This window comes from Otolemur garnettii, unplaced genomic scaffold (assembly GCF_000181295.1).
Source record: "Otolemur garnettii isolate 467f Iridium unplaced genomic scaffold, OtoGar3 scaffold00174, whole genome shotgun sequence".
Lineage (NCBI taxonomy): Eukaryota > Metazoa > Chordata > Mammalia > Primates > Galagidae > Otolemur > Otolemur garnettii.
This window is the reverse complement of record NW_003852569.1, coordinates 2,180,546-2,191,546: the sequence shown is the minus strand read 5'-3', so window position 1 is coordinate 2,191,546 and position 11,001 is coordinate 2,180,546. Positions and strand designations below refer to the sequence as shown.

The 11,001-nt window shown below is 39.1% G+C and overlaps 1 protein-coding gene and 1 pseudogene across 6 annotated transcripts in view; one reads left to right on the top strand and one right to left on the bottom strand.

The window, feature by feature from the left end:
- Positions 1-11,001, bottom strand: part of ARNT (aryl hydrocarbon receptor nuclear translocator) — an 85,025-nt gene that overhangs the window by 66,336 nt on the left and 7,688 nt on the right. The window lies entirely within an intron of this gene.
- On the top strand, positions 891-1,590 carry LOC100950043 (annotated as a pseudogene). The gene has a single exon (XR_001161723.2). The product of XR_001161723.2 is annotated as a 60S ribosomal protein L14 pseudogene (transcript).

Sequence of the window (11,001 nt, the reverse complement as noted above, 5' to 3'; positions counted from 1 at the left end):
AAAAAAAAAAAAAAAAGAAGAAGAAGAGAAAAGAAAAGGGAAAAGGACAGCACCTGCGACTGAGTGGGTAGGGCACAGGCCTCATATATGGACAGTGGTGGGTTCGAACCTAGCCCCAGCCAAACTGCAACAAAAGATACCCGGGTGTTGTGGCGGGCACCTGTAGTTTCAGCTACTTGGGAGGCTGAGGCAAGAGAATCACTTAAGCCCAAGAGCTGGAGGTTGCTATGATCTGTGATGCTACAGCACTCTACTGAAGGCGACATAGTGAGACTCTGTATCAAAAAAGAAAAAAGAAAAGAAAAGAAAAAGTTGTCTGCACAGAAATAGAAATTATAAAAGAAGAAATTTTGGAATATCCAGAAAGAAGAAAGAACACAGTGAGCAACATTATGGGTAACATCAGCAGGATTTCCTTCTCTTTTCATACTTGATAGTTGAACCAAATATTACAAACCTATTTAATGTGCTACTTGATAGTTAAATCATACTTGATGGTTGAAGCAAATATTATAAACCTGTTTAATGTGCTACTAAATATATGTAGAGGATATATTTAAAACAATGATATTATAAATGGGAAAGAGTAAAGAAACAAAGACAGGTAAGTTTTCTAACACTTTATCAAACTGGTAAAATGACAACAGTAGTCTGTGATAAGTTATATACATATAATGTAATACCTACAGCAAGCTCTAGAAAACTACCTAAAGAGACACACTAAAAACTGTTATAGATAAATAAAAATGGGATTCTGAGAAATATTCATACAACCACCAGAAAGGTATAAAAAACAGAAAAAAGAACTAAAGCAACAGAAAACAAAAAATTAAATGGCAGACTTAAGCTTTAATATAATAATAATTTTCTTCTCGCCAGACACCACCGACATGGTGTTCAGGCACTTCGTGGAGGTTGGCCGAGTGGCCTACGTCTCTTTTGGGCCTCACACTGGAAAGCTTGTAGAGATTGTAGATGTTATTGATCAAAACAGGGCTTTGGCTGATGGACCCTGCACTAAGGTAAGAAGACAGGCTATGCCTTTCAAATGCATGCAACTCACTGACTTCATCCTCAAGTTCCCACACAGTGCCTGCCAGAAGTATGTCCGACAAGCCTGGCAGAAGGCAGATATAAATACAAAATGGGCAGTGACAAGATGGGCCAAGAAAATTGAAGCCAGAGAAAGAAAAGCTAAGGTGACAGACTTTGATCGTTTTAAAGTTATGAAGGCAAAGAAAATGAGGAAGAGAATAATCAAGAATGAAGTTAAGAAGCTTCAAAAAGTAGCTCTTCTGAAAGCTTCTCCCAAAAAAGCACCTGTGAAGGATGCTGCTGCTGTTGCAGCAGCTGCTGGTAAAGTTCCAACAAAAAAGATGACCACTGCAGGCAAAAAGGCTGCATCCCAGAAGGTTCCTGCCCAGAAAGCCACAGGCCAGAAGGCAGCACCTCCTCCAAAAGCTCAGAAGGGTCAAAAGGCTCCAGCCCAGAAAGTACCTGTTCCAAAGGCATCTGGAAAGAAAGCATAAGAGGCTATAATGAAAGTAATAAAGGTTCTTTTTGACATGTTGGCAAATGTAAAAAAAAAAACATAATAATTTTATGCAATGTAAATGCTCTAAATACACCAATTGATGGAGATTGGCAAAAAAAATTTAAAAACACAACCCAATTGCAGGCTGCTTACATGAAACTAACTTCAAGTATAACAGTAAAGGGCAGTGCCTGTGGCTCAGTGAGTAGAGCACCGGCCCCATATACCAAGGGTGGCAGGTTCAAACTCAGCCCCAGCCAAACTGCAACAAAATAATAGCCAGGCGTTGTAGCGGGCGCCTGTAGTCCCACTACTCAGGAGGCTGAGGCAAGAGAATCGCCTAAGCCCAAGAGCTGGAGGTTACTGTGAGCTAAGACCGACAAAATTAGACTCTATCTCTAAAGAAAACAACAACAAATGTAACAGTAAAGGCAGGCTAAAAGGGAAAGGATGGAAAAAGATGTATCATGTACTCCTTAACCAAAGAAAAGCATGAGTATTGACAAGCAGGAGTATTAAGCTATATTAACAATAATCAGATAAAGTAGACTCCAGAGCAAATGAAATACCAGATACAGAGTAGTACATTACATAATAAACAATCAACCCACCAAGATACAGTAACCCTGAATACTTACACACTAAACAATAGAGCAACAAATATGTGAGACAAAATCTGACAGACTGAAAGAAGAAAACATTAGAGTTGGAGCCTTAAATATTCCTCTCTCACCAATTGATAATTAGAAAATCAACACAGATTTAGAAGTAATCAACAACTTCATCAACTAATAGGATCTACTTAACATTTATAGAAATATTCCATGACCAGCACAGTGGCTCATGCCTACAAATCCCAGCACTTTGGGAACTCAGTGCAAAGAGGATCACTTGAAGCCAAAAGTTTGATACTAGCCTGGGCAACAACATAGCAAGAGCCTGTCTCAACCAAAAAAAGGTTAAAATATGAATCTTAAAATGGAAAGGAAGGAAGGGAGGGAGGGAGGGAAAAGAAAAGAACAGAAAAGACAAAAAATATTCCATTCAACAGAAGATACACATTCAAGTTTCCCTAAAACATACCATGATAGACCATATTCTAAGCCATAAAACAAATGTCAACAAATTCAAAAGAATTGAAACCATACAGATTGTGTTCTCCAACCAAAATGGAACCAGTAACAGTAAGATAAAGAGAAAATCTCTACAGCAGTGGTTCTCAACCTTCCTAATGCCGTGGCCCTTTAATACTGTTCCTGTGGGTTACAACACACAGGTTGAGAACCATTCCTCTACAGACACAGAAACTAAACACACTTCTAACTAATCAATGGGTCAAAAAGGAAGTCTCAGAGAAGGAGAAGAAAGGAGGGAAGAGCAGGAAGAAAAGAGAGGGAATAGGAGAGAGAAGAAAGGGGATGAGGATTGGTAAATTCTCACCTAATGGGCACAAGGCAGGGTCTACAGCACACCCCCTGTGTGAAGGACTCAACAACTTAGACTTTACCTAACAAATGCAAACAATGTTACCTAATCCTTTTATACCTTCATGTTTTTAATCTGAAATTTTTTTTTTTTTTAAAAAGAGGAAGTCTCAGCTCAGCACCCATAGCATAGTGGTTATGGCGCCAGCCACATACACCAAAGCTGGCAGGTTCAAACCCAGCCAGGCCAGCTGAACAACAATGACAACTGCAACAAAAAATAGCCAGGCATTGTGGTGGGCACCTATAGTCCCAGCTACTTGGGACACTGAGGCCAGAGAATCACTTAAGCCCAAGAGTTTGAGGTTGCTATGAGCTATGACGCCACAGCACCTACTGAGGGCGACTCCATCTCAAAAAAAAAAAAAAAAACACTAAACAAAAATGAAAATACAACACAGCAAAATTCAAGAAACATAGCCAAAGTTGTACTCAGAAGAAAATTTATAGCAGTAAAATGCTTACATTAGAAAAGCAGAAAAGTCAGATCAATCACCAAAGCTCCCACTTCAAGAGCCTATAAAAATAAATAAATAAATAAAACCAAGCAAGCAGAAGGAAGGAAATAATTAAGAGCATAAATTAATGACTTTGGGAGGCGCCTGTGGCTCAGTGAGTAGGGCACCAGCCCCATATACTGAGGGTGGCGGGTTCAAACCCAGCCCCGGCCAAACTGCAACAAAAAATAGCCAGGCGTTGTGGCGGGCGCCTGTAGTCCCAGCTACTTGGGAGACTGAGGCAGAAGAATCGCCTAAGCCCAGGAGTTGGAGGTTGCTGGAGCAACTCCGCTGCACTCTACCGAGGGCGAAAAAGTGAGACTCTGTCTCTACAAAAAAAAAAAAAAAAAAAAACCCAAACCCAAATTAATGACTTTAAAGACAAAAGCAATAAAGACAATCAATGAAACAAAGCCTTGGTTCTTTAAGCAGATCAATAAAACCTCTAGAAAGACAGACAAAAAAAGAGAAAATACAAATTACCAATATTAAAAATGAAAACATGTGTAACATTACAGACCCTGAATATGTCAAAGGGATAATAAGTAAATACTAAACATAACTTGAACATATAAATTTGACAATTTAGACAAAATGGACCAACTCCTTGAAAAAAGCACAAACTACAACTAATTATAGCATAAACTATAATTACAGTGGCCCTATAACTATGAAGGAAACCAAAGCGTAAATTTAAAACTACAAAACAAGAAATCCCCAAGCCCACATGATTTCACTAGAGAATTTTACCAATTATTAAAAAAAAAATTAACACCAGTTCTTTACAATCTCTTCCAGAAACCAGGTGAGGAGTATACTTAATTTATCTTATGAAACTAGTATTGCCAGGCTAGCAAAACAAGACAAACCCAGTAAAACCAAGAGACCAATATCCCTCATGAAAACAGACACAGTTTAACAAAATACAGACAAATAAAATTTAACAACACACAAAAAGAATTATACAATATGACCAAGTTGTGGTTTATCTAGGGATGCTGACTAGTTCAATCAATGTAACCTACCATATTAACAGGCTAGAGAAGAAAAAAAAATCACGCAATCAAATAGAACAATAAATAAAAAGCACTTGGCAAATTCAATACCAGTTCTTCATGAAAACTCTTAGAAAGGGCAGCACCTGTGGCTCAGTGGGTAGGGTGCAAGCCCCATATCCCGAGGGTGGCAGGTTTGAACCCAGCCCGGCCAAACTGCAACAAAAGATAGCCAGGCATTGTGGCAGGGCTGTAATCCCAGCTACTAGGGAGGCTGAGGCAAGAGAATCACCTGAGCCCAAGGAGTTGGAGGTTGCTGTGAGCTGTGATACCACAGCACTCTACCGGGGGCAATAAAGTGAGACTCTGTCTCTTAAAAAAAAAAATCTTTGAAAAAATGAAGTAGAGAAAAGTATCTTCAATTCAATTTTTAAAAAAAACTACGAAACAGGCTTGGCACCTGTGGCTCAAGCGGCTAAGGCGCCAGCCACGTACACCTAAGGTGGCGGGTTCAAATCCAGCCTGGACCCACCAAACAACAATAATAATGGCTGCAACCAAAAAATAGCCGGGTGTTGTGGCGGGCGCCTGTAGTCCCAGCTACTTGGGAGGCGGAGGCAGGAGACTCGCTTGAGCCCAGGAGTTGGAGGTTGCTGTGAGCTGTAATGCCACGGCACTCTACCCAGGGTGACAGCTTGAGGCTCTGTCTCAAAAAAAAAAAAAAAAAAAAAAAAACCTACAAAACAGGGGTAGGGAAAATCAAATCCTACAGGTAATGTTATACCTATGGTGAAAGATACCTCCCTCATAAAACTGGAGCTAGACAAGAATATCTACTCTCATCACTTAATCACAGTGGGGAGGTCTGGCCATTGCCAAGTGTAAGAAAAGGAAATAAAGGCATACAGACCAAAAAGAAGAAATAAAACTGACCCTACATGCCAGCTGTCTACGTAAATCCTAAGGTATCTACACTCCCCTACCCCCAAAAAAACTTTCCTAGAATAAGTTAATTCAGCAAAGTTAAAGGGCACAAGATAAACAAAACTCAACTGCATTTTTATAAACCAGTAACTAATACGTGGATACCAAAATTAAAAATACAAAACCATTTATAATCATTTAATGAAAGAAAAAATATTTAGGTGTAAATCTAACGAATATGCCTAGGACTTGTATGCTGAAAACTACACAACACTGATGAAAGAAATCAAAGATCTACATAAATGGAGAGACACATGGGACTATGTTCATAGACTAAAAATACCCAATACAGTAAAGATATCAATTCTTATGAAACTGATAAACATAATTCCTATCAAAATTTAACATAATTCTGCCAGAGGTGGCGGGTTCAAACTCAGCCAGCCCCAGCCAAAAACTGAAAAAAAAAAAAAAAATTAACAAAATAATTCCTACCAAAATTCCATGATTCTTTTGTAGATATAAGATTTTCTAAAAGTTATATAGAAAGGTAACGAAACTAGAACAAAGCAATTCTGAAAAAAAATTTAGGAGGAGCTCAGCGCCCATACCTCAATGGTTAAGGTGCCAGCCACACACACCAGGGCTAGCAAGTTCAAACCTGGCCTGGGCCTGCCAAACAGTAATGATAACTACAACCAAAAAATAGCTGGACATTGTGGCAGGCACCTGTAGTCCCAGCTTCTCAGGAGGCTGAGGCAAGAGAATCACCTAAGCCCAGGAGCTGGAGGTTGCTGTGAGCTGTGATGCCACAGCACTCTACCAAGGGGAATAAAGTAATACTCTATCTCTAAAAAAAAAAAAGAAAGAAAAGAAAAGATATGAAGAGACACACCAAAAAGATACACAGATGGTAAATAAATTTATGTAAATATGTTCAACATTACAACTGTCCTTTAATATACAAGGGGGATTGGTTTCAGGATCCCCATATCCATGGATCTTCAAGTCCCTTGATTAGTACCTACATAAAACCTATAGCTCCTACATACTTTAACAGCAAAGTATCTGCATATGAACCACATCTCCCCTGCATAAACCCCCAACCATACTACATACAACAGTATAGCATCTGCATATAACCTATTATTTCCATATACTTTAAGTCATCTCTAAGATTACTTACAATATCTAATACAATGTAATGTACTATGTTATATTTTTTATTCTGTTGGTTTTTGTTTTTGTTTTGAGACAGGATTATACTCTGTTGCCCAGGCTAGAGGGCAGTGGCATCAGAGTTCACTGCACCCTAAAATTCCTGCCGGAAGCTAGGGAGAAGAGTATGGGTACAAGCATTTCCATTTTGTAAAATGAAAAAGTTCTGGAGATGTATGATGGTGAAGGATGCACAACAGTGTTAGTGTATATAATGTCACTGAGCTGTATAAGGTCTGACAATTAAGTTTGCAAACTTATCCTAGGAAAAGTGCTACATATCTTATTTGCCGAATAGTACTTTTTTTTTTGAGACAGAGCCTCAAGCTGTCACCCTGGGTAGAGTGCCATGGCTTCACTGCTCACAGCAACCTCCAACTCCTGGGCTCAAGCGAGTCTCCTGCCTCAGCCTCCCAAGTAGCTGGGACCACAGGCGCCTGCCACAACACCCAGCTATTTTTTGGTTGCAGCCATTATTGTTATTTGGCGGGTCCGGGCTGGATTCGAACCCGCCACCTTAGGTGTATGTGGCTGGCGCCTTAGCCACTTGAGCCACAGGCGCCGAGCCCCGAATAGTACTTTCAAAGTACTTCCCTTGGGAAGCTATGCACCAATGCCAGCATCTAGTCCATCCTTTAAAGCAACTGTGAAACTCTTTCCGCAATGGTCATCAAACCTATCATTATACTACCCTCAATGTCCTGAATATCATCAAAATGTCTTCCTTTCAGTATTTCCTTTATTTTCAAGTAAAGAAAAAAAGTCACTGGGGGCCAGATCAAGTAAGCAGTGTGTTTCAATAGAGTTATTTGTTTCCTGGCTAAAAAGTCCCTCAGAGACCATGTTTATCAGTGAGCTCCATCAGTACCAATTTTGCACACATCTTTCTCATGCCAACATTTTCAGTTAATATTTTCCTGATTTTTCATCGATGTTTACTTGGTCTGCTATGTTTCACACAGTTAGCTGACGATTTCAATGCATAATTTGATAAATTTTTCTAGTATCTTGTCAGTTCTGCTTGTTACTGGCCACCCTGACCTTTTTATTTTTTTTGAGGCAAAGTCTCATTTTGTCGCCCTCAGTAGAGTGCCATTGCATCATAACTCACAGCAACCTCAAACTCTTGGGCTCAAGCAATTTTCTTGCCTCAGCCTCCAGAGTAGCTGGGACTACAGGTGCCCACCACAATACTTGTCTATTTTTTAGAGATGGGGTCTCACTTTGGCACAGGTGATCCACCCACCTTGGCCTCCCAGAGTGCTAGGATTTACAGGCATGAGCCACCATGCCCGGCCACTCCCCCTTCATCAGTGATACTTCCTCTTTGCTCAAAAAAATGTTCATTTTATATTTTTTTTATTAAATCATGAACACATAGATCATGTATATATTAATGTATTTATGGGGTACAATGTGCTGATTTCATATAGAATTAGGAACACTTACATCACACTGGTTAATATATACCTCATCTTGTTTAATTATTGTGTTAAGACATTTATACTCTATACTAATAGATCTGACATGTACCCTTGCATTATGCACCACAAGTGCCCAAAAAAATGTTTAATCCATTTGTACACTGTCGTTTTTCTTCATGGCATCATCCCCATAAACTTGGACTAACACATTCAAGATTTCACTTCCACTCTTGCCAAGTTTAACAAGAAATTTAACGTCTGTTCGTTGCTCTAACTCAAATTCCAACAATCTCACAACAGTGCACAAAAACACACAATGTACTACAATGAATGCCACTCAGCAAGATACCACCACACATCAACACAAATATAGCAGTGAGATACTGACATGCCAAGGTTATAAAACCTTATTAAGTTGTGCAGCATTGCCAATGTAAATGCACAGTAGCAAGTTCATGAACTTAACTGGCAAACCTCATATACTTAAACATGGCTAAGATGGTAAACAGTAACTATTTTAAACCACACATGAACTTTATGGCCACCCTATATATTCTGCCATAATAAAAACATTTTAAAATATATTTTAGAAATCTGAAGTGATTCTGTATCACTGAAAGAAAAAGTTATCCATCCTATATGATTACAGAAAAAACAAGCTGCAAAAAAGTATATCTAACACAATCCTTTAATATTATATGCGTAACAAAAGTCTAGAAAGACTTAGTATTTATTCCATGCCTATTCCAGGCACTGTTCCAGGCCCTGAAAATAAAGCAATAAATAGAACAGACAAAAATCTTAACCCTTATGAATCTTAGGTGGGAGAGACAAAGAGAAATAATCTGGCTGGGTGCTATGACTCATGCCTACAATCCTAGCACTCTGGAAGGCCAAGGCAGGTGGACTGCCTGAACTCATAAATTTAAGACCATCCTGAGCTATAGTGAGACTCTACCTCTTAGAAACTCTGCCTCAAAAAGTTAAAAAAAATAAAATAAAATTCCCACCTCCTACCGTTGGGCCCTAAAAAAGTCTGATTTGACTTTTCCTAGCCAAGCATTGTAGCAGGTACCCATAGTCCCAGCTACCTCAGGAGGCTGAGGCAAGAGAATCACTGGAACTCAAAACTTTGAGGTTAATGCAAGCCACAGCACCAACTGAGGGCAAGAAAGACTTTGTCTCAAGAAAAAGAAAAAGAGGTGTGTGTGGACTTCTTCCCAGTCAGGAATTTCACCCCACCTCCACCCAGATGGAATAAAAGCCACTTTGATCACACAAAGAAAGAAAAAGAGAGAGAGAAATAATCAAAAGATAAATTAGGCTGACAATATGAAATTGCCATTTTATAGGTGAAAATGGACAATATAGGAAATTCCATATTGTTTACCATAATAGTATGCTAACAGTAAGAAAAATAAGCTAGGAAAAGTCAAATCAGAAGTACATAGGGCCCAACAGTAGGAGTTGGGAACTTTATTTTATTTTTTTTAATTTTTTGAGACAGAGTTTCACTTGGTTACCCTCAGTAAAGTGCTGTGCTGTCATAGCTCACAGCAACCTCAAACTCTTGGATATAAGTGATTCTTTTGCCTCAGACTGCCAAGTAGCTGAGACTACAGGCACCTGCCACAACACCTGGCTAATTTTAGAGACGGGGTCTTGCTCTTGCTCAGACTGGTCTTGAATTTGTTAGTTCAAACAATCCACCTGCCTCGGCATCCCAGAGTGCTGGGATTACAGATATGAGCCACCGCACTGGGCCAGGAGGTTGGAACTTTAGATAGTGAAGGAAGGCCTTGCTAAAATGTAACATCCAAGGAAAAATCAGAAGGAGATAAGGGAATAAACAATCATAAAGGTATCTTGGGGAAATGTACTCTAAGCAAACTGCAAAGACGCTGAGGTGAGAGCATGCCTGTTACATTCTAGAGGATGTAAGGATGATACCATGGTTACAATGGAGTAAGCAAATGTTACACAATAAACTGTCAACAGTGATTATCTCCGAAATGGCACTTAGAGATGTCTACATTTGATTTTGTATATCCATACTGTTTTATCTTTTACAATAATCATACATTATTTTTATGACCAAAGGATGCATGATGCCAATTAAAAAAAAAATGTATGTGAACTGAAAATCTGAGAACACAGCTCAAATTCTTATATCCAATAATCTGCATTCCAATCCTCGGATCATCATTTACTACCAGTTGTATGACCTTGGGCAAATTACTTCATCTCTTGAGTTTATCTGTGAACCATAGTAGGTACCATAGGTAAAAGTAGTTACCTTCTGGGATGATTAAATTACATGATGCACATAAAAACTGCTTAGCATTGTGCCTGGCACACTGTAACTAATTCTTAAATAGCAGCTTCATAAAAATATACCAAACACCAAATTACTGATTTTGCCTTAAATTTTCACAGGAACAATAATACATATAATAAACATAATGAGAATACACAGAAAATCAAATGCATGAGTGACTAAAAACATTCAAAGAATACAGAGACAAACTGTGAAAAGTACAAATCCTCCAAATACATACCTTAAACCCACTTACCTGCCTATAGGTAACTTTTGCCAGCAATTTTCTTTTCTTTTGCTTTTTTTTTTGTAGTTTTTGGCCAGGGCTGGGTTTGACCCCACTACCTCCAGCATATGGGGCCAGCACCCTACTCTTTTAAGCCACAGGCGCTGCCCTCTTTTCTTTTTTTTTGAGACACAGTCTTGCTCTGTCACCTGGGTCAGAGTGCCATGGCCTAAACCTAACTCATAGCAACCTTAAACTTCTGGGACCAAGCAATCCTCCTGTCTCACCCTCCCAAAGTGCTGGTTACCCTGAACACCCTAACCTCTCTTCATCAGTGACACCACCATACCTGACCTGTTGTTAGCATTTTTTTTTTCTTTTT